This window comes from Meriones unguiculatus, chromosome 11 (assembly GCF_030254825.1).
Source record: "Meriones unguiculatus strain TT.TT164.6M chromosome 11, Bangor_MerUng_6.1, whole genome shotgun sequence".
NCBI lineage: Eukaryota > Metazoa > Chordata > Mammalia > Rodentia > Muridae > Meriones > Meriones unguiculatus.
Window position 1 is genome coordinate 82,078,519 of NC_083359.1, and position 26,578 is coordinate 82,105,096.

Consider the following 26,578-nt stretch of genomic DNA (forward strand, 5'->3'; position numbering starts at 1 on the left):
GACCTGGATTCAATCCCCAGCACCCATATGGCTGCTCACAACCATTTGTAACTCCAGTTCCAGGGAATCTAACACCCACTCTGGCATCAAGGGGTACTAGCTATGCACAGATGCATCCACACATGGAAGCCAAACATCCACACACATAAAAATAAATTAAGTATTTTTTAAAATAAAATAACAAGAAAGCAATAACCAAGGTCAACCCAATAATAACATTATAAGAACATTGACCCTACCACTGTAGTGTTCATTATACAAATAAGGAAGGACATTTTCCTTTATAAGCATACACCTACACGCACACACACACTTTCACACATGCAGATGTGCATGCTCAAATCCAGAATTTTAGGGTCTGGAGTTGGTAGGGTGCTTGCCTAGCATACGTGCTTTTAATTCCAGCATTTGAAAGGCAAGGCTGAAGAATCTCCAATTCAAGGTCATCCTCAGCCACACAGAGAATCTGAGACTGGTCTGGGATGCAGGAGACAGGCTCTCAAGAGGGGGGCTGCTCCTCTGAGCATGGGTGGAGATAAGGGTGCATAAGGATCAGGGGCCACCTGCACGTGTTGATTCCAAGCTGTATCTTTGGCAGCTGGCCATGTACTGAGGGTGTGTTTGAGGGGGCTTCTCTACCCTAGCCTGAGCCTGTCTGGCCTACAGAGTCCAGTTGCCTAGGGCTAAGCCCACATGCCTGGCCACACCTCAGGAACTAGCTGTGGGTGGCAATAATCAAGGAGTCCCCTGATCAGAGAGAAGCTGCCACTTAAAATGAGCCTGTGGCTGAAATTATTGTAGGTGCTTACAGGATGGTATGCAAGGCCCATGATACACAAACTGTCCACTTTGTGACCTTCTAGAGTGTGTGACTTCCCAAGAGGAGCTAGAGGAGGCCTTCCACCAGCCCAACTCTTGAGGTAACCCTACTGAGGAGACTGGAGGCTTTTGAGCATCCTAGTGTTGTCCAGCTGAAGGCTATCTGTTCCGCTCCCTGGACTAAAGAAAGATCAAGGCGACCCTAGTATTTTAGCATATACACCAAAACCTAAAGACTTACCTAGGCAGGGAAGCCTTGTTGTAAAGAGCCTAAGCTTTCCTTCATGTGACTCACATTGCTCATTGACACCTGAAACCAGCGAACACTCTGGTTATTAGAGGTGGGGCAGTCAAGCTGTCCAAATCTAAAGCTTGGGGAAAACAGTCTGTCTGTTCTGCCATCTCTCCAGCCCCTGGCCTGAGCATGTATCAGCTAACCACCCTAAGTGTTTTCAGCCAGTGCAGTCAGTGGTGCAGATGTAGAGGAGTCTGGAGGTGACCAGGAAGGAACAGTAGGGAGGCTCCCTTTATCCTTTCTGCACGCTTGAGTGGAGAGAATCCCACTGAGAGGACCTCTCCCTCTGGAGCCATGAGGATTTCTCCAGCTTTGTATCTAGAATATTTCAAACCTCACCCCTCCTTTTAAGGCTTACCCTGGTGACCTCTTTTCTCACTCTGATTTTCCCTCCTCTACATTGTGAGATCTCATTTCAATATCCTTTTTTTTTTATTTTAATGTAAGCAAATAAAAGTAGACAGAAAAAAATAAGAATGATATATTGCCTCCATGCAATCCTTGGGCTTTATTAAAGTCAGAGTGCCCTTTAGATATAAATGATTCAGTCAGGAATCATGTATTTGCTTTCATCCATTACATCTCTTTGGTCTCCTTCACTTAGGAACAGTTTCTTACACTGTCTCCGGTTTTCATTACCTTGACTCTTGGGAAATTCACAAGCCTTTTATCTTAAGACATATCTCACAACTTGTGCTTCTGCAAGTTTCACTGTAATTGTATTCAGATTAATAACTTCTGTTGGGGAGGTCACACAGAGATCCTGTGCTCCTTATACTATATCCTAGCAGGTAGTAGATGCACAGCTTCAAACTTGTTTCAGTTTTGCTGATATTTATTTGAATACTTTGATTAAAATGATATCTTATAAACGTCTCCATTTTGAACTTTTTGTTTTTCCTCTTTGTCATTAGCATTTTGTGTAAAGGCCCTTTGAAACTATCTATGATCACTCTTCAACCCAAATTACAACATATTCCTTTATTAACTTTTGTCTGTATTGACTCGTGATTTATTATTTTACTTAATGGCATCCAGTCTATTTCTGCTGTTGTTTCTTGTTTTTAATAACCTCCCAGGTCAGCCTCACACATAGGATCCACCTTCCTCAGCCTCCTGATAGGCATGTACACCATGCCTGGCTCGACTCTGCTTTTATAGTTCTTTAATTTAATGCTCAAATTGTCCAAAGATTTTGGCCACTGGAAACTCCCATGGGCTGACATTTTTTAAACATACTCCCCTATTCTTGGTGCAGTTTTCTTTTTGATGGCCTAGGTTTATCTTATGCTTTTGCTGCCCCAGCACTGGAATTTCTCTAAGAGCCCTCCCTCCCTGACTGTTATCATGGAGGATCACATTGATAAGCCCAAAAACGATACACTCATTTGTCACTAAGATGTTGCTTCATGCTCCTGGGGCCTCTCAGGGACAAGGCTAAGGGATATCAAGATAGAATGCAAGATGCATATGTTTAATGTACCAGTGACACTTTATACATACATACATATATAGCTAAACATGAATCACACAAATACCTTCTAATCTAGCAGCATGAGGACCATTCTAGTTTCTTTTTTTCCATCTAATGGTGGAGAGCACTTCTCCAGTGTTTTAATAGAATTATGCATATAGCTAACTCCTTTTACAACAATAGATATTTCATTGCCACCACTACTCCCCTCCTTGAACTTATTGATGCCTTCCTCATCCCACTCAGCCTTTAACACCCAGTCCTGCCTGCCACTCCTGTGAATGCTCTCCTCAGTCTATTTGATTTGTCTGTCTGTCTGTCTGTCTGTCTGTATGTATGTATGTTTTGTAACAGGTTTCATTATGTAGCATGGACTGATCTCAAAATAATGCTGAGATTACAAGAATTTGCCACCATGCCTGGCTCTGCCTAGGTTTTCTCTGTGGATACCTAGCATTCTATGTCAGGTTCCTTCTGCTCAGGCTATGGCTATATACTAGGAGACATATTTTGTAAATGCTGTTCTTTCTCACAGTGGGTTCCAAAACCATACTTAAGCTTCTGTGGCAGTCCCCAAGTCAAACCCAATACCAACCTGAGGACTTCCAGATCAAATCCCAGAAGAGAAATTAAGGGAATAGAAGAAAGATAAAGAGAAACATAAACTCCATACATACACATACATGCATACATACATATAACTTAAGAAAATTAATTTGTGTATGGTGTATCATGTGTGTGCATGTGTGTGTGTGTTTTGTGGATTTGGCTGAGAGCTCCTGGGGGATGAAGAAAGAGAGAAAACAGAACTGAGTGCTGAATCTCAGGACATTCCAAGCTTTGACATTTCTCAGAGTCGTAAGGAGGAACCAACAACAAAGTAAACTGTCAAGTGGCCAGAAACATAGGGGGAAAACCAAAAGAAGTCACTTGGAAGCCAATGGGTTCCAAGAAGACCATTTGCATTAGCTCCTCTGTGAAACCAAAGAGATGAAGACAGCTTAGCACTGGGCTTAGTGACTTGAAGGTTAATGGTATGCTTGCTGCATCGCTAGTGGAACAATGAATTCCAGTAGCCTTGCTGGAATAGACGCAAGAAAACCCTAGAAATGCTGACATGGGATGAGAAATATTGATAATTCTCTTGACTTTTCTTATTAAAAGAAGTGAAGAAATGAAGCAGTAGCTAGAGTATATGTAAGTTTAAAAGACTTCTTTATTAAATAAGAGATATTTTTGTATTTATCCATTAATTACCCTACAGAAAAAAAAAAAAAGAAACAAATTTATCAAGGGAAGATATATAATTTTAGGAACAAAAAAGAACTAAGGCCCAGGGCACAGGAAGAAAGTTATGTCTATGTCTCATAGAAAACAGGAACAGTTCAGCTTTCGTAACATAAAGGGCAGATAAGACATGAGTAGTTGGAGCAGAAGTGGTGAGAGGATGGAATTTTTCTCTTTTTTCTCATTGAAAGAAGAACCAAGGTCAACAGCTGAGAAGGAATATCAAAAAAGAGTGTTGTCTGGAAGAGTGGAAAAAGCAAATGACCTAAGGACGTGCAAAGAATTACTGAACAACACCAAGTGTCCAGTGGAGACTTGAAGTCATAATTTAAAATTTAGTTCAATCAGCATGATAATTTGTTTTCTCCAGCTGCCTGGGCACTGAATAGAGGAGAAGCTGTGTTTCACCAGCTGGGGATTTTGCCAGGCCAATACCAAAAGAGAAAAGGGCAAGTGTATTGAAGGTCTGACTTCTCATAATACAAACTATTTCATGAAAGAAACCATATAAGGTTTAATGCATTCAAACAACAATTTAGCCGGGTGTGGTGGCATACACCTTTAATCTGAGCACTTGGGTGGCAGAGGTGATTCTGAGGCCACTCGGGGTATATAGTCAGTTCAGGCATGCCAGGAATGCATAGTAAGACCCTGTCTCAAAAACTACAACAACAACAACAACAACAATTTTGGGTCTCAAAAAACAAACAAAAAAAAAACAATTTAGAATAATTGTAGATTAACCATTATGATCTGTGTATATACAAAGATATATAAAAAGGATAAACTGTATATAAGGATAAGATGTATATAAAAAGGATAAAAATACATAAATATATTCTTAACTACAATTTTCAATCAGAATTGGAAATAATATTGTTAAACAAATATTAGTTGTTTGGAAGTCAATATTGTTCTGCCCAGTTCACGAACCCCAAGAGACCAGGAATAAATAGACTCCGCTGTAAATACATGAGGTTCTTTTTATTATAAATCATTACAAGCTGCAGCTTGGGCCCACACCCCCCACCGCCTAAGCGGTAAGAGCCCAGAGCCCTGTGCTCAGGTTAGTTGGGTGATTTAAAGATTCTGGTCCCTCCCAGCATGCCCAAGGCAGGGCGATTCCTGCCTGGCAAGCATCTATTGGTCAAAATGCTACATTTTGAGTTGCTTGGCTATAGGAAGGTCCCCAGACCATTAATGACCTGGTGTCCCTCCCTAGGGGAATGGGCCAGTTTCCTAGCAACTGTATCTCTAGTGGGTAGGGAAAGAATGCAGTAAGGTGGTTCTTCCCCTCAGGGCAATACTAGACTTCTCCACCCACCTAGTTCAGGCCTTAAATATTAATAATAGCTGCTAATTTTAATCTTTTTGGTCTCTCAAATATCACCATCATTATCTTCATCCTCATCAATATTTTTTAAGCTTTTTATTGTTTCTTTGTGAATTTCGCATCATGACCCCAAACCCATTTAGTCTCCTCCTCCCCTCCTCCCCACCCTCCATCCTTGCAACCTCACCCCCAGAAGAAAAAAAAATCTCATTGTGGAAACCATATCCAGGTACTTCTCCCTTTTGCTTCTATTGGTTTTGCTCTTGTTTGTTCTGGCAAGTAGATCATACTCTAATCTTTACCTTTCAAACATATGCCAATTCAAATCCCAATGCCTTCTCTGTCTAAGGGAATTCTATTCTGCATAAGTATAGCATTCATTTGCATCACCAAACATTCCCACATATACTTCATTATTGGGCTCTTTGATTGTATGCCTCACCCACCCAACTGTTCAGGAAACTTATGAGGACAAAAAGCTTAGCATAGTAATTTTCATGTCTGTCCACCGAGACAACAGTGGCATCAGTTGCCACTGAATGGATGAGTATATAAAAGCCTTGGTCAGCCTAGTGAATAGACTGAGTTCTTAAGAACACCTTGAAGTCAAAAGTGGAGTCATCTGTGATACACTTAGAGGTATTTGTACACAGTTTTTATTTTTTCCCCTATTAGCTTTGTTACACTGTCTTACAGTGAAATAATAAAATTGCTGAACTAATGGTGTCTAAGAATGGGACAGAAGGATAAGTAGAAAAATTTGTTAATGGACCCCAGATACAAAGGGAAAAAATTCAATCCAGAAATTCCTAAACTGCCTTCATAATAAGAATGATAGCATTTTTCAGAGCCCACAACTGTACTGAAATAATACTATTGATGGCCATGAGGCCTGGGTGGGCAGAGCGCCCCCAAGATCACCCCTGCCCAGGGCCACAGACCATGCCCAAGATGATCCCCAGCCCAGCACAATGCAGCCAGCACGGGGAACAGGCCTTAGACGACTCCTAGCCCACTGCTATGTGGCTAGGCTGGCAGACAGGGTTTCTCTGTGTAGCCTTGGCTGTCCTGGACTTGCTTTGTAGACCAGGCTGACCTCAAACTCACAGAGATTCGCCTGTCTTTGCCTCCCCAAGTACTGGGATTATGGACGTGTACCTCTGTGCCTGGCTTAAAAGTATTATTTTAACATTTTTAAATCTTTTCTTTATAGGAGTTTCATATGTCAGGAGCACTAAAAAACAAAACAAAACAAAAAAGCTCTCTATATCCCACAAAGCATTAAAAAAAAAACCAAATATACATATTCAAATATTCATGTATAAATAAAAAACAAATGTGCTGTACATATACAATACAAATATGTACATATCAGTAGGTTTTGTATATACACTTTGTGTATGAGTCCATTTATATGATACAATAATAAAGAAAAGGTCATGAATTTGAAAGGAAGTAGGGGCATAGGAGAAGCTGGGTAGTGGGCTGAGGGTACAAATGATTTAAATACAGTACTCATGCATGATGTTCTCAAAATTTTTTTAAATTAAAATTCTTCCTGGAGAGGACAGGAGCTCCACAAGGACCAAATATATCTGGCACAGGGTTCTTTTGTGAGACTGTATCTCCAACCTAGGACCATGTATGGATATAACCTAGAACCCCTGCTCAGATGTAGCCTATGGTAGCTCAGTATCCAAGTGGGTACCCTAGTAAGGGGAACAGGGACTATTTCTGACATTAACTCAATGGCGGGCTCTTTGACCTCCACACCCCACCCGAGGGAGGAGCAGCCCTGCTAGGCCACAGAGGAGGACTTTGCAGCCAGTCCTGAAGATACCTGATAAGCTAGGGTCAGATGAAAGGGGAGGAGGCCCTCCCCTATCAGTGGACTTGGAAAGGGGTAGGGAGGAGATGAGGGAGAGAGGGTGGAATTGGGAGGGAATGAGGGAGCGGGATACGGCTGGGAGAGTTAATAAACTGTAACTAATAATAAAAAAATAAAATTATTATAAGGAAAATACAGATGGTATTATTTTTTTTCAGATGGTATTATTATTCCTCTACTGAACTATAAAAAATTATCGTATTTAAAGTCAAGTATTTAGGAAATGTTAACCCTGGGCCTAAAATTAATTTATTGTGGATCTTTTAGATTTAATATTTGCTCAGTATGCTAGATATAGATATAAGAATACCTATAGGAAAAAATAAATTAGTAAAGTCACAAGATTTTAATAAAAGTCTGATTTATACAACAAAGCAAAAAAATCCCCAAAACTTTTGTCAGATTTATATCACTTGTTTCTCAAAATATAAGACTTTGGGGATATACATATATATATAATTTTTTTTCTCTCGATAGGGTTTCTCTTTGTAGCCCTGGCTTGGAACTCTCTTTGTAGATCAGGATGGCCTTGAACTCAAAGATCTGCCTGCCTCTGCCTCCTAAATTTTAGGATTAAAATGGTTTGCCACCACAACCCAGCCTCAAGTTTTATATATATATTTAACACACACACACACACACACACACACACACACACACATATATATATATATATTTGTTGTTGTTGTTCAATTTTTTTTTCAGATATATTCTCCTTGTATGCTATCTAGGCAAGGCTGCAAATGCCAATTTGTCCTCTTTCCCTAGGAATATGGATGCATGCCTGGCTTATACTGCTTAGCTCTTATGGTATCACTGCCTGCACTTTCCAGATGAGACAAGAGCATATACAAAGACTACAAAACCATCTCCAAAGAAAGTCACATGGGAAAAGTGAAAGCTCTTATCATGACTTGAGTCTTTTTAAGTATACATGCTCTTTTTACAAGCCCTTTGTTTATCTTCCTAATGAACTACACATCACTTTCAGCAATCCTGACACAATGAGTCCAATTTCCACAGGAATATTTATTATATGAGGTCATACATCCTAGCAATAGTCACTTTAACTGATTTGCCAATATTATAGCCAGAACAGACCAGCTTTCTCATTTAGGTATTTAGAAATAGATCAGAGAGACAAGTTGTCATTCTGAAGAATTACACCCAGGACTCTCCATAAACATAAGAACTTGGAATATTGCTGAATGCTAGAATACTTGCGTGCTCTGCTCTAAATTTAATTCTCAGCACTGAAATCAATCAACCAATCAGTAATGTTTTGTCTACACTTGATTGAATGCATTTTTTTAATTGCCATCAAATAACCTACTGATATGTACATATTTGTATTGTATATGTACAGCACATTTGTTTTTTATTTATACATGAATATTTGAGTATGTATATTTGGTTTTTTTTTAATGCTTTGTGGGATATAGAGAGCTTTTTTGTTTTGTTTTGTTTTGTTTTTTAGTGCTCCTGACATATGAAACTCCTATAAAGAAAAGATTTAAAAATGTTAAAATAATACTTTTAAGCCAGGCACAGAGGTACACGTCCATAATCCCAGTACTTGGGGAGGCAAAGACAGGCGAATCTCTGTGAGTTTGAGGTCAGCCTGGTCTACAAAGCAAGTCCAGGACAGCCAAGGCTACACAGAGAAACCCTGTCTTGAAAGAAAAAAAAAATTACTTTTAAACTATAACTGGCCTACAAAGAAAGGTTAAGTTTGTGTGAGTTGTATGGTAGATGAGAATACCATAATATTTTTATTTTATGTATTTTATGTGTGCATGCACATATACCATGGCATGAATATGGAGGTCAGAGAACACCCTTTGGTAGCCAGTTTTCCTCTTCCACCATGCTCATCTTGAGGATCAAACTTGGGTCATCACGCTTGGCTACAAGCATCTTTACTTGCTGAGCCCTCTTTCTGACCACAGTGATATTTTTGACAATACCAGATGACTATCATGACCAACATTAGATTCTCTATCAGTCATGCTTTGGTAGCCAATGTGCACTCTTTCCAACTTAAAGACGTTGAAAGTCTCTGTTTCACGTGTATACTTTGGGAGTAATTAAACAAAGAAAGAAAAAAATGTGTTCTAATAATACCCAGTTAGTGGGGCTTAGAGAGCTGGCTCAGTAATCAGGAGAGCCTACTGCTCTGGCAGAGGACTGGGATGGGTTCTCATGCCCCGCACTGGGAGGCTCACAGCCCCCTGTAACCCCAGCACCAGAGGACCCAGCACCATCTCCTGGAGTGCATGGCCACCTGTGCTTACATGCTCACAAAATTAAAAAAAATAAAATCTTTCATGAAAAAGAAGGTACTAGTAGAAAATGAAATTTTTTGGAAAAGCAATTGTGCATGCATGTGCGCGCGTGCGTGTGTGTGTGTGTGTGTGTGTGTGTGTGTGTGTGTGGTGTGTAGGTCAAAAGACAACCTCAGGTATCGGTCCTCACCTTCCACCTTGTTTGAAATAGAGTCTCGTTGTTGTTAGCCACTGCATAGTTCAAGCCTGTTTACAGTGATGCTCTTCTCCACCTTCCATCTCGTCATAGGAGCCATGGGATTACAGACTCTGGTTACCCCACCCAGCTTTACACGGATTCTGGAGAATTGACCTCAGATGCTCACAGTTGCATAGCAAGTCTTTACCCACTTGAACCGTTTCTTCAGAAGAAAAAAAGTCAGAAGGATTATACGGGTTAAAAAAGTAAGAAGGGGGACGGTGGAGGTGGGTAGAAGGAGGAGAGAGAAGAGCTGAAAAAACAGGGTAGGAGGCAGATAAAGGATTAATGGGCTGGAGAAAAGGCTCCAACCAAAACCGTTTACATCTCCCCTCACCCCACCCCTGTGTGTGTGTATGTCTGTGTCTCTGTGTGTGTATATTTGTGTGTATGTGTGTGTGTGTCTGTGTATGTGTCTGTGTTGTGCGTGTGTGTGATGCCAGGTAGATGCTAGGGGTCCAATTCAGGCCCTCCGGAAGAGCAGCAGACAATACTCTTAAACTCTGAGCCATCTCTCCAGTCCCCTGTACTGTAATGCTTTAATTTCATCATGTGCCAGTGATTTGTTATATAAAATAGCATAGAAAAATATTTTTTTCTTATAATTGATACCCCTTTGAAAACTGATGTTTGTCCATAAATGTTTCATGTGTGCGCATGTGCCTAAATGCATTGTCTCCCAGATTCTTAGAATGTGGAAGTTACACACACACACACACACCCCAAGCCTCTGAGTTATGCATCTGAACTTACGAGTGGAAAGACTGCCTTGGACCCCATACCTTTCCTGTAATATTCTAGACTTAAACATGGAAGATGGGAAGTATGCTTTTGAGAATATTCAGATCCATAGACTCCTAGAAGGGAGAACGACTGATTCAAACTATTAGCAGCAGAAAACTGATGGTGTCATCTACCTAGGCAGAGAATGCCTTCCTGAACAGCAGAGCAGAGGTGGAGAAACCCAGAACATGTGTGGTACACTTCCTTTCGTCTTCTTGCTTTTCCCAAATATACTAGGGAAGTCAACCATAGTATGTAAGAACAGCATTTCAAAGAAGTCAATGAAGGAAAGCTTTCCAAGTAAGAAGGCATTTAAACTGCATTTTAAAAGAAAAATTTCATCAGCTTTCCAACAAGCCCAATGGAAATCTTAACAACCAGAGTTTAGGGAACTGAAGTATAGGTAAGTAAATATATTTCCCCCTAAGTAAACATGAAGCATATGGTCTGGCATTTAATTTGGCAATAGGACAGAACACCTGAAATTGGGACTCTCTAAAAAAGAAACAAAGAACATATGGTCAGTGGAGGCTCAGGGAATAGCTGGGTGAAAGGTCCTAAGATGTGAGAGGAATGAGACAAGGAAAGGATGACTGAAACACTGAAAGTAAAGGAATGTCTAATGTCCTTAACATGGCTTCAGAGTCCTAAAAATAATGTGGAGATAAGAATACGAACAAAACCCCTAAGAGTGTCTTCTCTGGTGTGACTGATATCAATAGACTCCAGCAACACCCAGGGAGTAGGCTGTTGGAGTGGGTGATGATGGATTTTGCAGTAATATTAGACTTCAAGGTCAACAATAACCCAGCAAAGCCCAGCCAGATGTAGCAACACACCCCTGGAATCCCAGCTTTCCAGAGGTAGAAGCAGAAAGATTAGGACAAGTCTGAGCCCAGTCTACAGAGCAAGCTCCAGTCCAGACAGGACTCCACAGGGAGACCCTTTCTAAGAAGAAAACACAAAGAAAAGACAGCAAAGTGTTTAGAAAATAGGCCACAAGCACTGCTGAAGTAGAGCAATACTATCTCTACTTCCTCTAAATCCCTACTTTGTGATGAGTGGCAGTGTCTTAACTATTTTACTCAATGTGTTATATGCTCTTTAAATAGAAACTCTCCTGAAATATGATTCTTTAACCTAAGGAGGAAGCCGGTAAGATAGTTTTGCTCCTGCTTACGTAATTTTTCCTATATTGGTACAAATTTCCAAGCTTCCACATGTAAAATAATAACCCGATCTGAACAAAGTATTTTTTGGCAAAAATAAAAATAATTTTAAAAAAATCTACATTTTGAAAATCTAAAATTTCTGAGAAGGGAGTAAAAGAATAATTATCACCTAGAAAGCTACTGGAGAAAGGAAGTAATTTGTAAAAATCCGAATAGCTGGATGAGAACAGCAAACCAAATGATGACAATTCTGGGAGAGGCAGGAGGTGATAATTGCTTTCAGAATTTGAGTTTGCTTCTTTGTATTTCAACATGTGCGTTTAATGTCAGATCCACATAGAAGAAAAATGAACTCTTCCAGGGGCAAGAAGAAAAGAAAAAAAGAAAGAAAAACACAAAAGAACACAAAGCCAAAGATAAATCAAAATGTGTAACCTCATTAGCAACCAATAAAAGAAATATCTAATTTTCTGACAATAAAGATTGACAAGGAGTTGATGAGGGTAGAAGTAGGTAGTTTCATAGGTAACAGTTGGAAGGCAATATGGAAAAAATATTGGGAAGGCTTAAAAATGAACATCTTTTATTTTAAAAGCCTCCATCTCTAATATTTGCTTTTGAGAAATGATCAGAAGTATTCAATGATTAAATATTCAGTTTTAAACAGTATTGTCTTTTGAGCTGACTAGTCTTATGTCAACTTGAGAAAAAAACGAGGGGGCTTGAGGGAAGGACTGGGAGGATTGGAGGGGGCTGGAATCAAGCTTTAAAGAAGTTAACTTAATAAATGAATGAAAAAGAAAAAAGAGGAAGGAAGGAAGGAAGGAAGGAAGGAAGGAAGGAAGGAAGGAAGGAAGGAAGGAAGGAAGGAAGGAAGGAAGGAAGCAGGCTGATGCACTGACACCTAAGGCCATAGTGATGTCTGTGGTCTAAGCTGCCTCCAAGGACCTTAACTGATCCATGGTGCTGCTGCAGCCAGGGGTTCGTGGTCTCTGTTGTTGCCGGATACCATGTGGAAGCCCGTGATCCAGGCTCCCGCTGACTGTGAAGAGCAAGGAAGCTACTTTTGCAGTGATGTCGATGGTTGCAGACAAACAGTTGAGAAAGAGGGACATGCAAGGCTTCTGTGACAACCCCTACCCCTCCTCCCTCAAAAAATAAGTAGCAGCCTAAACAGGAAGCCATTGAAGAGAACTCTCATAATGTGTGATAAGGATGCTGAAGTTAGCTCTCCACAACTGATGGCTTCTGGATCGGGGGTGGGGGATGGGGGGAGGAATGATTCAGTTCTATTTAAGAAGCAGGCCACGGAGAGTTTGACCATGGTCCAACGAGTACATAAAGAACACAAATTGGACTTTTTTTATTTATTTATTTATTTAGAAGGAGAGAGGTCACAAGGATGGAGAAGCAGAGATGGAAGGAGTGGGAATAAGTGTGATCAGAATGCATGGCTTGAAATTCCCAAAGAATCAATAAAAATATTATGTCGGAAAAAGAAGAAAAAAAGCCAATGGAAACAAGCCAGCAAGCAGCACCCCTCCATGGCCTCTGCATCAGCTCCTGCCTTCAGGTTCCTGCCCTGCTAGAGTTCCGGTTCTGACTTTCTTCAGTGATGAAGAGTGATCTGGAAGGTAGGCCAAATAAATCCTTTTCTCCCTAACTTGCTTGTTGGTCTTTGTGTTTTGTCGCAACAATAGAAACTCTAAGTCATCTATTAAAGCTAAAATATCCAAGCCAGGGAGTGGTGGTGCACACTTTTAATCCCAGCACTCAGGAGGCAGAGGCAGGTGGATCTCTGACTTTGAGACCAGCCTGGTCTACACAGTGAGTTCTGGACTTCCAGGGTTACACAGAGAAACTCTGTGACAGAAAAACAAAAACAAACAAACAAAAAAAACCTTTGATATCCAGCAAAATCTATTGCTGACAATATGATACTATAAAAGTGTGAAAGCATGTAAAGTGATATGTAACTCCAAAGAAATTCATAATACTGTTATAAAAAAGATTCTGAAATAATATATACAGCTTGGCCACTAACATTTATAAATTAAATAATCACAGATATAACTATATATTAATTGAAGGCTTTCTTTCCAAAGTACAGAAAACCAAAATATAGATGTCACAAAGGTGAAGCTGAGCCAAGTATGGAGGCACACATGTGTAATCCCAGCTTTCAGGAGATTGAGGCAGGAAGATTGTGAATTTGGAGATGGCCTAGGTTAGAAAGGGGTGGGAAGAAGTCACAGTAAGACCAAAATAATACAAATGGGAGAAAAATGTAGCAACTTTACTTTTAACTGATTTTAAATTCTATAATGCTTGTTTATCTCATTTACAAGAAAATAATAGTCTCAACCATTCACAATATCTCAGGATCTCAAAAACAAGAACAGCCATTATTGATGCCTTTTCCGAACTTTCAAAATAGCAAAATGTCTTAACAGTCAGTCTGTAATAACTGTGCTTGCTGAATTGTCATTATTCATAGAACCATGGTGAGGCACAGGTTCCCAAGCCCTGGGTTGTCTGTTGTACTCAAGTCTATTAAAGGATATTGTCAAGGCAATCATGATGGCATGCAGCTCCCATCCCAGCATTTGGAGGCTAAGGACGAAAGAGAGAGAAGGGGAAGGAAGAAAAGAACAAAGGAAGGAAGGGAAAAATACTGTTTGAGCTATTGTAACAAAATACTGGACTACACAGATAATTTAGGAAAAAAAAATCTCTAACTTCAAGATCAAAATACGAATGGTTTAACATCTAGTAAAGGACAGTTACCTCATTCATAGAGCCTGTGTTATCACTGTGTCCTCCCATGGTAGAAAAAGCAAGGTCACTCACCATCTAAGGCCTCTTATTTAAGGGCAAAGATCCCTGTCGGGATGCTATGTCCTGACATCTTCATTCTGTTGTTTGTGTTTTAACTTATAAACTGAGGGGTGGAGGAAGGACAAATCCACAAGCTTTCAGACTGCTGCAGAGATTGAGTTATACATCTTTGTGTTTTGTTTTGTTTTGTTTTTTAAGGCATTGAGAATTGCTGAAAGGGTTGGTGGGGAGGACTGAAGCTAAATCGTAAGAATAAACTCTCTACCGAGCTACAGAGTTCATCTGAAGAAAAATGTTGAGTAATAGGACCAAGTGTTCTGATTTTCTCGGGTCTGAGCAGTTTCCATGTATTTGAGAGATTTCTTGCTAAAACAGAAAATGTCTTGGAAAGTCGTGCACCTACAGCTGGCATCACCAACCTCGAGAACTAGGAAATGTACAAAATACAAAAGTATTGCCTTTGACCACTTCTCCACCTGGAACTCAAGTTTGCTGCAACAAGACTGCCATTAGCAAAAGGAGAGGAAGCAAAGAGGGAGACAGAAGACAAAGAAAAAGTCAAAACTACACACAGAGACAGACAGAGGACATTGCTTGCATCTGTAAGTCAAAATTCTAGAACAAATATCTGCTTGAAACGCCCAAGTCCCTCTCTGCAAGGGAGACAGAAAATCTGTGTAAAACTGTGTGATACTCTGCCTTTAATGATGCATTGTTCAAATCCAAGAGATACACAAATCTACTGAGGCAAGTGAAAAGGAAAAATGAGAATAGCGCTATGATGAAAAGGCTCTGCACTTTTAGGACATATGCATTTCTGTCCCTGCTTTGGTACTAAACTGTCTGTATTTGTTACTGAATTTATCAGAGTTTGTTTCTTAATTACTAAAGTCAAAATGCTGAATGTGATTTCTCAAAGTTGTCACAATAAAGAGCTCCACCACTGGATTTTGAAAAATTGAAAAAAAAAAAAAAAAAAAAAACCAACTGTGTGATACTAACAAAATGGCCTACAATAACATCATAATAATTGGCTACATAATGGTAAGATACTACACAGCTCTGTGATAGAAATAATTGCTTAAACATTACAAATTTAGACTCTCTGGCTTTGTCATCATTTTAAAACATGCCCCATTTCTATTATTTACCTAGATTTTTTTTTCTGTTGCTTGTAATATTTCTTGAGGAGAAAAATAATTATACAAAGACTCCGGTGTTTGCCAACAAGAAATGGATTTTAATGGAAACCTTTTAAGTAGGACAAACCTTAATAAGAGCAGTAATGGACAGTGTGCTCTGAACAACTAACTCTTTAGCCTTCCCTCACATTTATTGTGGTTAAATGATTTGTGAGCAAAGAATTTCAAGACAGGGTTTGCATCTATTTTTCTTTACTCTCATTTCTCTTGCACAATGCTTTTGGATAAACACATTAAGACTTTTTAATTTTGTCTTTATATGTTGAACTATAAAATGAGAACACTGATAACAAACCCACGATACAGTTTTTAACTAATGAAAAATAAAATAAATAACAAAACACTAAAACAAGAATTCTGGTTTTCCCTTTCATAATGCAGTGTCAGGCCTTGGCCATGAACAGTCTCATAGCTCAATTTCCTAAGACATAAATAACTTTAATGCCTGTACTGAGAACCTCCAATGATGTATCTGCAAACATTTTAAAATTCTAAAACAATAAATGAGAACCATAATTAGGTTATGTCATATGTCATTTAATATTAAATATATAGACAGTTTCCTTTGATTTTTATCTAAAATAAGTCTCTGAAAATCAGTCTAAAGTCTTTTAATTTCATAGTTATTTTCCACATGGCAGATTTTCTTAAAGATTTATTTTAGGACTGAGCAAAGTGGTGCATGCCTGTAATCCCAGCATTCGGGGAGGCAGGGGCAGATGGATCTCTGTGAGTTCAAGATCAACCTGGTCTACAAAGTGAGTTCAGGACAGCCTAGGCTACCCAGAGAAACTCTGTCTCGAAAAACAAAAAAAAAAAAAAAATAAACAAACCAAGTTTTATTTTTATTTGTGTGTGTGTATCTATGTATGAGTTTGTGCACATTAGTGCAAGTGCCTACCTACCAAGACAAGAAAAAGGAAGTCATCTAAACTGGCATTATAGTGGTCGATAGCCACCCAGTTTGTCCCGGGAATCAAACACCAGTCCTCTACAAGAGCAATGAGCACTCTTTCCCACAGAGCCATCTCTCCACCCAGTGTGACAAATTTCTAAATAACAATTATTAATGTTTTCTTGCAGTGACTGTTTCCAGGACTCTTATTTTCTCTGAAGTTTTCTGAATTACATTTATGTTCCTTTGAATCCTGGAGATGTTCTTCTGAGATTTGCTGTTTGTTTATTTTAAGCTATGATATTGAAAACGAGATTCTGTCTAGGGGACAACCAAACAAAAACCAAATAAAAAGCAGGAGAGTCATTCCACTTAAAACAACAGCTTTCAAAAACTCTGTTAGAAGCATGGAGAAGAGAATGTGTTGAAGGAGATTTACTTGACAAATGCTCTGTATCTACTTTGTGAAATTACCCAAGTGTCTGAGGACTAGAAAAATACAGAAATACCCACTATGAAGAGGCTCCTTTGTATCTTCCCCTCCGGCACTTTAGTGTCTGGATAATATAATAACTCTCTAGAGCTATGAATTTATAGATTGAAAATTGCTGATGCAGGATAGCCTTGTGATGAATCGTGATACCAGACAAGCGGGATGTTATTTTGGCAGCTCCATAATAAGGGCTCCTGAGTAGGGGGAAAAAATTTATCTCAAGCCTACTCTTCTACAGAAATTCTGTTTCTCAACTTTAACTGTCTAAACCTAAATAGGATTCGCCTTTCTATTTTTTAAACCTCGCTCAACAAAGTGCAAGCTGAATTTACATGCCAACCAGTCTTTGCCTTTTATCCATCAACACCTCAGTTGCAGACGGACTACACTGCTGGCTCACTTAAGAGGGATGAAGCTTCCTGACTTCCTCACACCTCTTCGGCATGCATGACTAACAGGAGGTTGTAGTAGGGCAGATGATCCAAGGAAGTGGTGACGCCGGGCGCCCTGGCTGACCTTGACAATCTCTTGCATTCTCTTCCGAAAGGATGTCATTTTATTAGTTATACTACACCCTAATAGAGCTAATGAGTACAGTAGTGCGGTTATCACTGAATAATGTGCAATATAGTAAGTAAGAACTATGTGACCTATCTCAAGACTAGTTTTTGCCTTAGTCTGTCTGAGCTGCTATGATGGTTTGCACGGAATGCATAATTTATGAATAAAGAAAGTTTCTCACTGAAGCTAAAAGTGCAAGTCAAGGAGTTGACAGGCTCATTGTGCAGTGAGGATCCAGTCTCTGCTGGCAAAGTGGTAGCTTTGATAACTTTTATATGAATGCTGAGAATGTAACATGGTGAGAGGTGAGAGGGCCAAAGGAATGCCTCCCTCCACCAAACCCTTTTGCAAGAACACCCAATCCCTCCTAAAAGAGGAAAGTCCTGTGGCCCAACCACCACCATATAAAAGCAGGCACCTCCCAACACCACGTGGATGTCATCTGCATTTGGACGTGATGTAGTTAAACTGTAGCATAAGTCATGTTTCTTTCTTTGTGATTTGTTTGTTTCTTCCATCTTGTCCACTCTCTTTCTTCTTCAATAATTGTTGCCTGCTACAATTTATTTATTAGTTTGTTTATTATTTTTGTTTGGTGAATCAGAAGCTTACTATGTAACCCAGGATAATCAGTAGCTTGTTTTGTAGACAAAACCAACCTTAAAGTTCATTTGACCCTCCTGTTTCTGCCTGCCAAGTACAGGGCTTATAGCTGTGTACCAGCCACCATGCCCAATTAGTTTAATTTGGTTTTTGATGGAGAGTGGGGTTGGGGCAGAGCTTAGGTTACTGGCAGACGAGCAGATCTCACTGATAATGTAAAATAATCAATCCACAAAGTATTATTTAAATATTAACCAGGACTAAGAAAAGAGCTTCACTTAGTTCTACTTGAGACTTACACGTTTGGAATACCAGACATCAATATAAGGAAAAGTAATAGGGGTGGAATGATGGCTCGAAGACCACTGCTCTTCAAGACCTAACTTCATTTCTACTACCTATGGTAGTAGAAAGAGCCAATAACTCTAGCTTTAGGAGATCCTATTTCGGGTATCCTTGGACACCCACACACATGGAGCATAGACATAAAAGTAACAATGAAAAATCTTAATTAAGAAAAAACATGTGATTATATAACTATAAACATGTAGATGAAATAATTCCTAACTTCAGGGATGTGATAACTAGTAACACTTTATAACTTCTGACATTTTGTTTTGTTTGGTTGAGGTTTAGGGGTTGCTTTTTTTTTTTTTTTTTTTTTACTTTGTTGTTGCTTTGGGTTCCCTTGTCTCATATGTACTGCGTAACGCAAGTTGGAAACAATCTTCCTTCGGAAGTTTTAGGCCATTTCTCCATTACTCTCTGCATTCTGAAATTGCTACTGTAAAGACCAAAGCCACTACTCTGATCCTTGCTTCTTTTTAAGAGCCTTTTTTTTTTTCCTTTTCTGGAAATTTGTGGGATTTTGGTTACTGCTCTGGAGAAAAGCACAGACTGAGCATCCAGCCAAAGGCTACACATGGGAAACCCCAGAGTCAGAGCCTGAAGAAATGAGAATCAACTGATGGAATCACAGTAAAAATCAATGAGGCATTTCTAGTTGTAAATGGCATTTGGCAAACACCTCTAACTCAGCCTGTCTCAAATGCTGCCTGAAACACATAAAAAGATTGAAAAGGATGAGAAACCTATGCCAGTGCAGACACAAAAGTTAACAAGCTGCTCATTGTTCATCACTGGGAGGAATTACCCTAAATTATCTGGCTGAATGAGGTTGGATTTAGAGAAACCAAATTGGTGACCTCTCCACCCTCTGCTTTATGGTAAACAACATAACAGGCCACCAAAGAGAACGTGGAAGGTTGAGCACCCTCCCTGCCATGGTCTGCTCACTGAACGAAGACAGGGTCCTTTCAGCGCTACCAACCACAGTGTTGACCCTCTTTTGCCTCCCAATCCTGAAGTTCTGCTTTGGATTACGGTAACAGTGCAGTTAATCGGTGGCTGTCATCCTTCTGTACTCTTGGAGACTGGAACTTCCAAACCTCGGTGGAGCTGGACAGTAGATGGAGAGACAGCATTTTCCACTTGCCCTTACAAAGCTGGTCCCGTGACTATCCACAGGCGCAGCGCTCATGACGGTGCCTTCTGATGTGACAGTAGCCTATGGGTTCTGTTAGTTTTATTATCAGAGAGTCTGTTAGTTCCCATTCCTCAGACCGTGACATTACAATGGTCAATCAGAAATAGGAATAGGAAATAGGAAATAGAAGACACTAAAAACATTCTGACATGGGGATGTTAATTTGGCCAGTCACTAGAGATCTAAAATTGGAGCCAGGGGTGACCTACCTCTCCTATTTAAATAAGTGATGGCTATATTAGATACAAACAAACAAAAAAAAAAAAAAAGAAAAAAAGGAGGCTTTTAAGATGGCCCAAACTACCTTAGGTTTTAATAATTCCCCTTTATTTTTAACACTGAAAAACTATCACACATACACTTGCAGTTTTATCTTCAGGTTAACATTAATGAGGCTGTGTTCAGCTTAGAATGACAGTTCTAATGTTTTCTCTAGCTACAGCTACCTAAGGTCAGTCATGCCTTTACAAGAGGTCCATTTCTTAAATTGATCAACCCACATACTTCATGTTTTCGATTATTGTTTGCGCTCTCTCTCTCTCTCTCTCTCTCTCTCTCTCTCTCAGGGCCTCTTGGCATGATGTTCAGTTCCCTTTGTGTCCTATCTGTAGCTGATGGCCAGTCTGCTTACTTGCATATAACCTGCCACAATTCCTTAGACCCATAATATATACCAACCTCTCTTCTTGTCCCAAGAAAGAAAGAAAAAATAATATCAAGAAGGAAAAGGAATATAATCCGGAATATTAAATTGTACTTCTCTCTGAAAATGATTTTCCAAGGAAATAGATTCATCTTTTTAGAAAACTGACATTCTCAGTAAAACAAAACAAAACAAAACAAAATATGAAGTTATTGCTGATACAAAATAAAGCAAAATAACAAGAGAAAAGACAAAACCCAAGCTGAGACTCATGGGTGTGTCGGGAGCAATCTAGGAGAAACTGGACAGGAATAATAGTAACTCACAGACAAGCTAAATAAAAATTTCTTACTTACTATAACCAAGAAAATAAAGAACTCAGGAGAGGATTTCCTTGAGTCACATCAATTCTTCCCCATATCTGTGTCAGATATTATCTTTCCTTTTATTTGTAAAAATAAGCTTTTTGTGCCCCTAAATGCCAGATATTTTCCCACTAGCACCTTCCTCCAGATTCTGCTCTCTATCTTTTTTCTTTGACAGAATTCTTCATAAGTTTTACTTATATTTCCTCTCTTTACAAGTCCTACTCATGTTTCCCTTAAATATGTTCCAAGCTTGGTTTTGCCCCATCCCTCAACTTAAACTACCTATTAAAGGTCACCAATAACCTCTATTCGGCCATAGCCAATGGCTATTTCTCAGTCTGCTGATCTCTTTCTTTCCCTGAAACACCATCTTATTTTGAGGCCAGTAATCATGATTTCTCCTGGCCTCATTGGCTGTCCTTCCTTCCTAGATCACCTTGCTCAACCTGATCTCAAAATCCTGAGTCTGGCTCTTGCACCTCTTTTCTTATCACACTCTCTGTTATTACAGCTAATCTTCCTGTTTAAATATAAGCTATATTCTAAAAATATCTATCTCCTCAAGACCTACCTTAAGAATCCCACTAACACAGGATGTGGAGGCATATGCCTTTAATCCCAGCACTGGGAGGCAAGATTTGGCAGATCCCTATGAAGTCAAGGTCAGCCCCGTCTACAAATTAAGCTCCTGACCAGCCAAGGCTACATATTAAGACACTGCCTCAAAAAAAAAAAAAAAAAGCAGTAGACTTTTCCAGGTGTCCAGTAAAATTTAATAGGCCTAAACACACATGCACACACACACAATAAAATAAATTTTTTTTAAAAAAATTGAACACATGATCCCGGTTGGTGGTGCTGTTTGAGGGGGTGGTATGAGGTAGTATGCATGTCTCATGCAATGTTTTGTCACAGCAACAGAAAAGTAGTTCAGAGAGAAAACTGCAAGGTCTACAGAAGAGAGAAAACAGTATACACGAAAATACGGGTGGAGAGCATATTGGTAGTGCTTTCTAAAGGTATCACTCCAAGGAGAAAAATCGTGTGAGTTTTAATATGACAAACTTCATCAATACAAATATGGAGATTAAATGTTGTTTATGTCTGACTTTTAACAAATGCTTTTGTTTTGTTTTGTTTTTAGTGAGCCTGGCTACAATCTTGACTTATAGTTACTGAGACTGAAATGCCAAAATTTATTTCATATAGGAATGAAATATAACAAAGAAAATGGCCATGTTAGAGCAGATATGTTCAGCTATATAAAGTGTACTTCCTAGGGGCTTAGAGGCTCCCTTCATCAAACCATTAGAATTACAGTAAGAAAATGTTATTTTCTTAATTAAATTAAATTAAAAATAAGAAAAAATGCTAATAGTATGCCTTGTTTATGAGGAAAGATCTTGAAAAACTCCATATTAGCTTTTCTTTGTAGTCAGCAATTATGGTAGGAAAGTTTGCCATGAAATTGGACATCCTTGATTTCAGAATAATAGGCTCCAAGAGAAGGAAGCCAAGTGGCAGCATTTTAATCATTAGAGACAAGAGAGATGCAATTACCACATTAAACTTCACTGAGGAATGTTAATCAAGTATCTTAACTCAAGAGATTTTTGGCAGTAATTAACAGTTACAAGATCCCTGGCAATGAGATAGATTAATGGGCAGCTTATCAAAACTTTGCTTTAGAAAAAGTCTATGCCTGTAGAGAATGCAATTTATGTCATCATTTAAAAAATACACATTTGTAAGCATTTTACTAAACTTGTATCAATTGGGCATAGTAGTGTGAGTTTTAATATTTTCAAGTTTTTAGTTTAAAATTGTACTGTAAAAATATTTTTGAATATTTAAAAATGGGAGCTGGGGAGATAGTTCTGTTGGTAAAGTAGTGCCCTTGTTTGCAATTAATCTTGATTATCAGCTTGCAGAGATTTAGAAAGCCCATGAAAATGAATCTCTAGCATATCTGTGAGGGATTATCTAGATTGGGTCAACTGAAATGGCAAGATTCACCCTTATAGTGAACAACGCCATTCCACGGGCTGGGATTCAGGGCTAAATAAAAACAGTGGTGAGTTGAGTACAGCTCTTACTTGTACTCTGCTTCCTCACTGTGGATCCACATGACCAGAACCTCAAACTCCTGCTGCGTGACATCCCTGCCGGACTCTGCATTATACCCTCAAACCATGAGCCAAAATAAACCCTTCCTTCTTTTATTTTTTTAATTAAATTTTTATTTTTTAGTATTAATTACAGTTTATTCACTTTTTATCCCAGCTCCTTCTTTTCTTATATTGCTGGTATTAGGCACTTTGAAACAACACCAATAAACTAATGCACTGCAAAAGCATGAGGATCCGAATTGATTCCAAGAACCACATAGAAAGCCAGACATGATCATATGCATTGCAATCCCAGTGCTGAGAAGGTAAATATAGGTGGCTCTATGGGGCTGGTTTACCAGCTAGCCTAGCTTATTTGGTGAGGAAAAACAACAAACAAATACGAATTAAGGCTATAAATACAACTTGAATATAATCAGTATAAAAGATTGTTGAAGAAAAATCATGACATATAACGGCACTGTAATATGATTCACATTCTGCTAAATATATATTTGACAGATAATATATAATCATGTTATATAAATAGAGCATAATGTGTAGAGTAGAAGTATTTTTTTTTTGGTTTTAACCAAAATGAAACAATAAACTGCTTCGTTTACCATAAAAAAGCAACTTAAAAGAAAATTTAAAAATTGACCAAAGTTTACGGATAAAGACATAGGCTGGCTAAAGGCTTACAAAAAAAAAAAAAAAAGACATTCACATAACACTACTTCTATTAAAGAAATTTTACTTGTCGTTAAAAGTTTTTCCATTTAAATAAAACGACTCTAGAATCCACATAAATTCTTTGGGAAGTTATGCCATTTATAGAAGAAGTAATATCAACACTATGCAAATTCTTCCAAAACTTAAGAGTGAATTACTCATAAACATATTCTGAAACTAACAGTACTCAGACACCATTTCCTGAAAATTGTGTTACAATACACTAACAAAAACAAAAACCAAGGACCCACATCTCTTAGGAACATAAACGTAAACACTCCTAACAAAATTACACCAAAAAAATATGAGACTGATAATAATGCCCAAATGAATTTTCTCCTAGAAATGTAAGGCTGGACTGACATCTGAAAATCAATGTAATTCACTATATTAACAGAATAAATAAATATTTTGTAAATATATATTCCTCTACCATATTTACTCTGTTGTATATGCGTGTATATGTGGGTGTGTGTACATGTGTGTACATGTGTGTGCTGGTTTATCTGTTATAAAACACAAGAAAACTATATGTGCACCTCAACATAGGTGAAAAAAAAATCTAACATCCATTCACATTTAAAACTACCTTAGCTCAGTAGCAGCAGAAATAAAACTTCTTGCCAGGTGTGGTGCCACATACCTTTGATCCAGCACTCAGGAAGCAGAGGCAGGCAGATCTCTGTGAGTTCAAGGCCAGCCTGGTCTACACAGTGAGTTCTAGCATAGCCAAAGTTCTGGAGAGAAACCCTGTCCCAAAAGAAAACTAAAAACATAAGCCGAAAAACAACTTTATAACTTGGTAAGTTTAGCTCAGACTCAGGAAGCGGGACCTGGGCATGAAGAGAGGCTGGAATACACAGCCTCAAGCCCTTTCCAGGGTGAGCCACATCCTCCACTGAGGTTCTAGCTCTAAAGATTCCACCACCTTCCCAAACAGCACCGCCAGAAGAAGACCACATATTAGAACTTGAGTCTATGGTAGAGGGATATAAATTGACAAAACATTTCACATTCAAACCACATTCCCACCACAGCACTACAAACGTCTTGCCTGCATGGTTCAACTTTGGGTTTGGTTAGCTTTGTTTTGTTTGGTTTTTGTTTGGTTTCCATAGCAAGATTTTCTAAAAGAAGAAAACAAGGGTTGATAGACTGACGTGTTGGTTTACATTGGGAAAGGGACGCCTCATGTCAGTGTGGATAGTTCTTTGGGTAAAACTGTATTAGAAGACTGATCACTGAGGAAATTAACTAGCCACGTGATGCCCTTCCAGCCTGACCAGCTCCGAACATGACAAGATCTGGTTGAACATATTTATTTCTAACACTTAAAAAAAATTTAATTAAAAGTCAACAACAACAAAACCTTTAAGGAATTCTCCATGATGAGGCCCAAAAGAAACAATTAAGATAAACTTGAGGAAACTGGGCAGCTAGGAAATGGGGGTGTGTGGGTGGGGCAGAACCTATTTTTTAAAGTAACTTAACATCATCCAGGAGATAAGAGAACAGACAGCATCTGTAAAGTAAAATGACAAACCTCCTTTGGTGGTGTGTTTGTGGTTGAGAGGAAGGGAGGCAGGATCTCACCATAGCACAGGCTCTTGAACTTTTGACTTGTCCGCCTCAGCCTCTTGAGTGCAGGAACTCCAGGCCTACACAGTCACATACAGCTTGATAGCACTGGTTGTTTGTTTGTTTGTTTGTTTGCTTGTTTTAATTTCTTTTTTTATTCACTTTTCATCCTCATTGGAGCCCCTTTCCTCCTTCCTTCCCAATCCCAGTCTCCTCCCTTCCCCCCTCCTCTTTTCTGAGGAAAAGGGGAGCTCTCTTTCCCATCCACCCCAGCTCATTAGGACTGAGCGTGTCCTCTTCCCCTGCGGCCTGTCAAAGTGGTCCCACCAGGAAGCACTGATCAGAAGGATAGCACTTTTTTTTTCCAAAGGATATTTCAGTGCCGTGTGGTGGGGATTTGACGGGGATGTGTGAAGTGCTGAGGCCCTGGCCCTGATTTCACAGCCCTGTGTTGGGTTTTACCCCAGCACTGAATAAATAATGTTTAAAAGTAAGACAAGGGCCGGAGAGATGGCTCAGCCATTAGGAGCACTTGCTCCTCTTTGCCGAGGACCTAGATTTGATTCCCAGCACCCACACGGTAGTTTACAATCATCTGTAACCCCAGTCCTATAGGACCTGAACCCTCTTCAGACCGCCACTGGCCCCAGGTGTATACATGGTATACAAACCTGCAGGCGAATTACTTCTTATACACATAAAATTAAATAAATAAATTTTGAGGCTGTAGAGATGGCTCAGAGATTAAGAGCTGGGCTGGTCTTCCAGAGGACCTGGGTTCCATTTCTAATGTAATTGTGGTGGCTCCAGCCATCTGTAACTCCAGTTCCAGGAGATCTGATGCCCTCTTCTGTCCTCCATGGGTACAAGGCACAAATATGCACAGGAATTCATGAAGATGAAATACCCATACACATAAAATAAATAATTTATTTTTAAAAATAAACTTTAAAAAGTACGTAAAAAGTCATTACATTTAGAAAACAAGAGAGTTACTTTTTTAATTTATTTATTTTATGTATATGAGTGTTCTATCTGCGTTTACACCTGCCAGAAGAAAGAATCGGTTCACATTATAGATGGTTGTGAGCCACCATGTGGTTGCTGGGAATTGAACTCATGACCTTTGGAAGAGCAGACAGTGCTCTTAACCACTGAGCCATCTCTCCAACCCCGGAAGTTATTTTGAAAATGGAAAATATAGCATAAATTTTTAATCAAGTAGAAGAGTTAGAAGATAGGGTTGAGGAAACCTCCAGAAAGTTATACAAACACACACACACACACACCATGAAAAGTATGAGAGATTAAAAATAAGAAAAAGGGCCAGGTGGTGGGGAGCACGACTTTAATCCTAGCACTTGGGAAGCAGAAGCAAGTGGATTTTTCTGAGTTGGAGGCCAGCCTGATCTGCATAGAGATACAGAGCCAAGGCTA

General features: G+C 39.1%; 1 long non-coding RNA gene across 1 annotated transcript in view; it reads left to right on the forward strand.

Moving 5' to 3' along the window:
* LOC132646381 (uncharacterized) overlaps positions 1–17,594 on the forward strand; it is a 28,916-nt gene extending 11,322 nt beyond the window's left edge. The window contains exons 2-4 of the long non-coding RNA XR_009584609.1: positions 9,671–9,825; positions 12,958–13,208; positions 14,611–17,594. This is a non-coding gene — a long non-coding RNA (uncharacterized LOC132646381). The remainder of the gene's footprint in view (positions 1–9,670; positions 9,826–12,957; positions 13,209–14,610) is intronic.
* Positions 17,595–26,578: the final 8,984 nt, after the last annotated feature.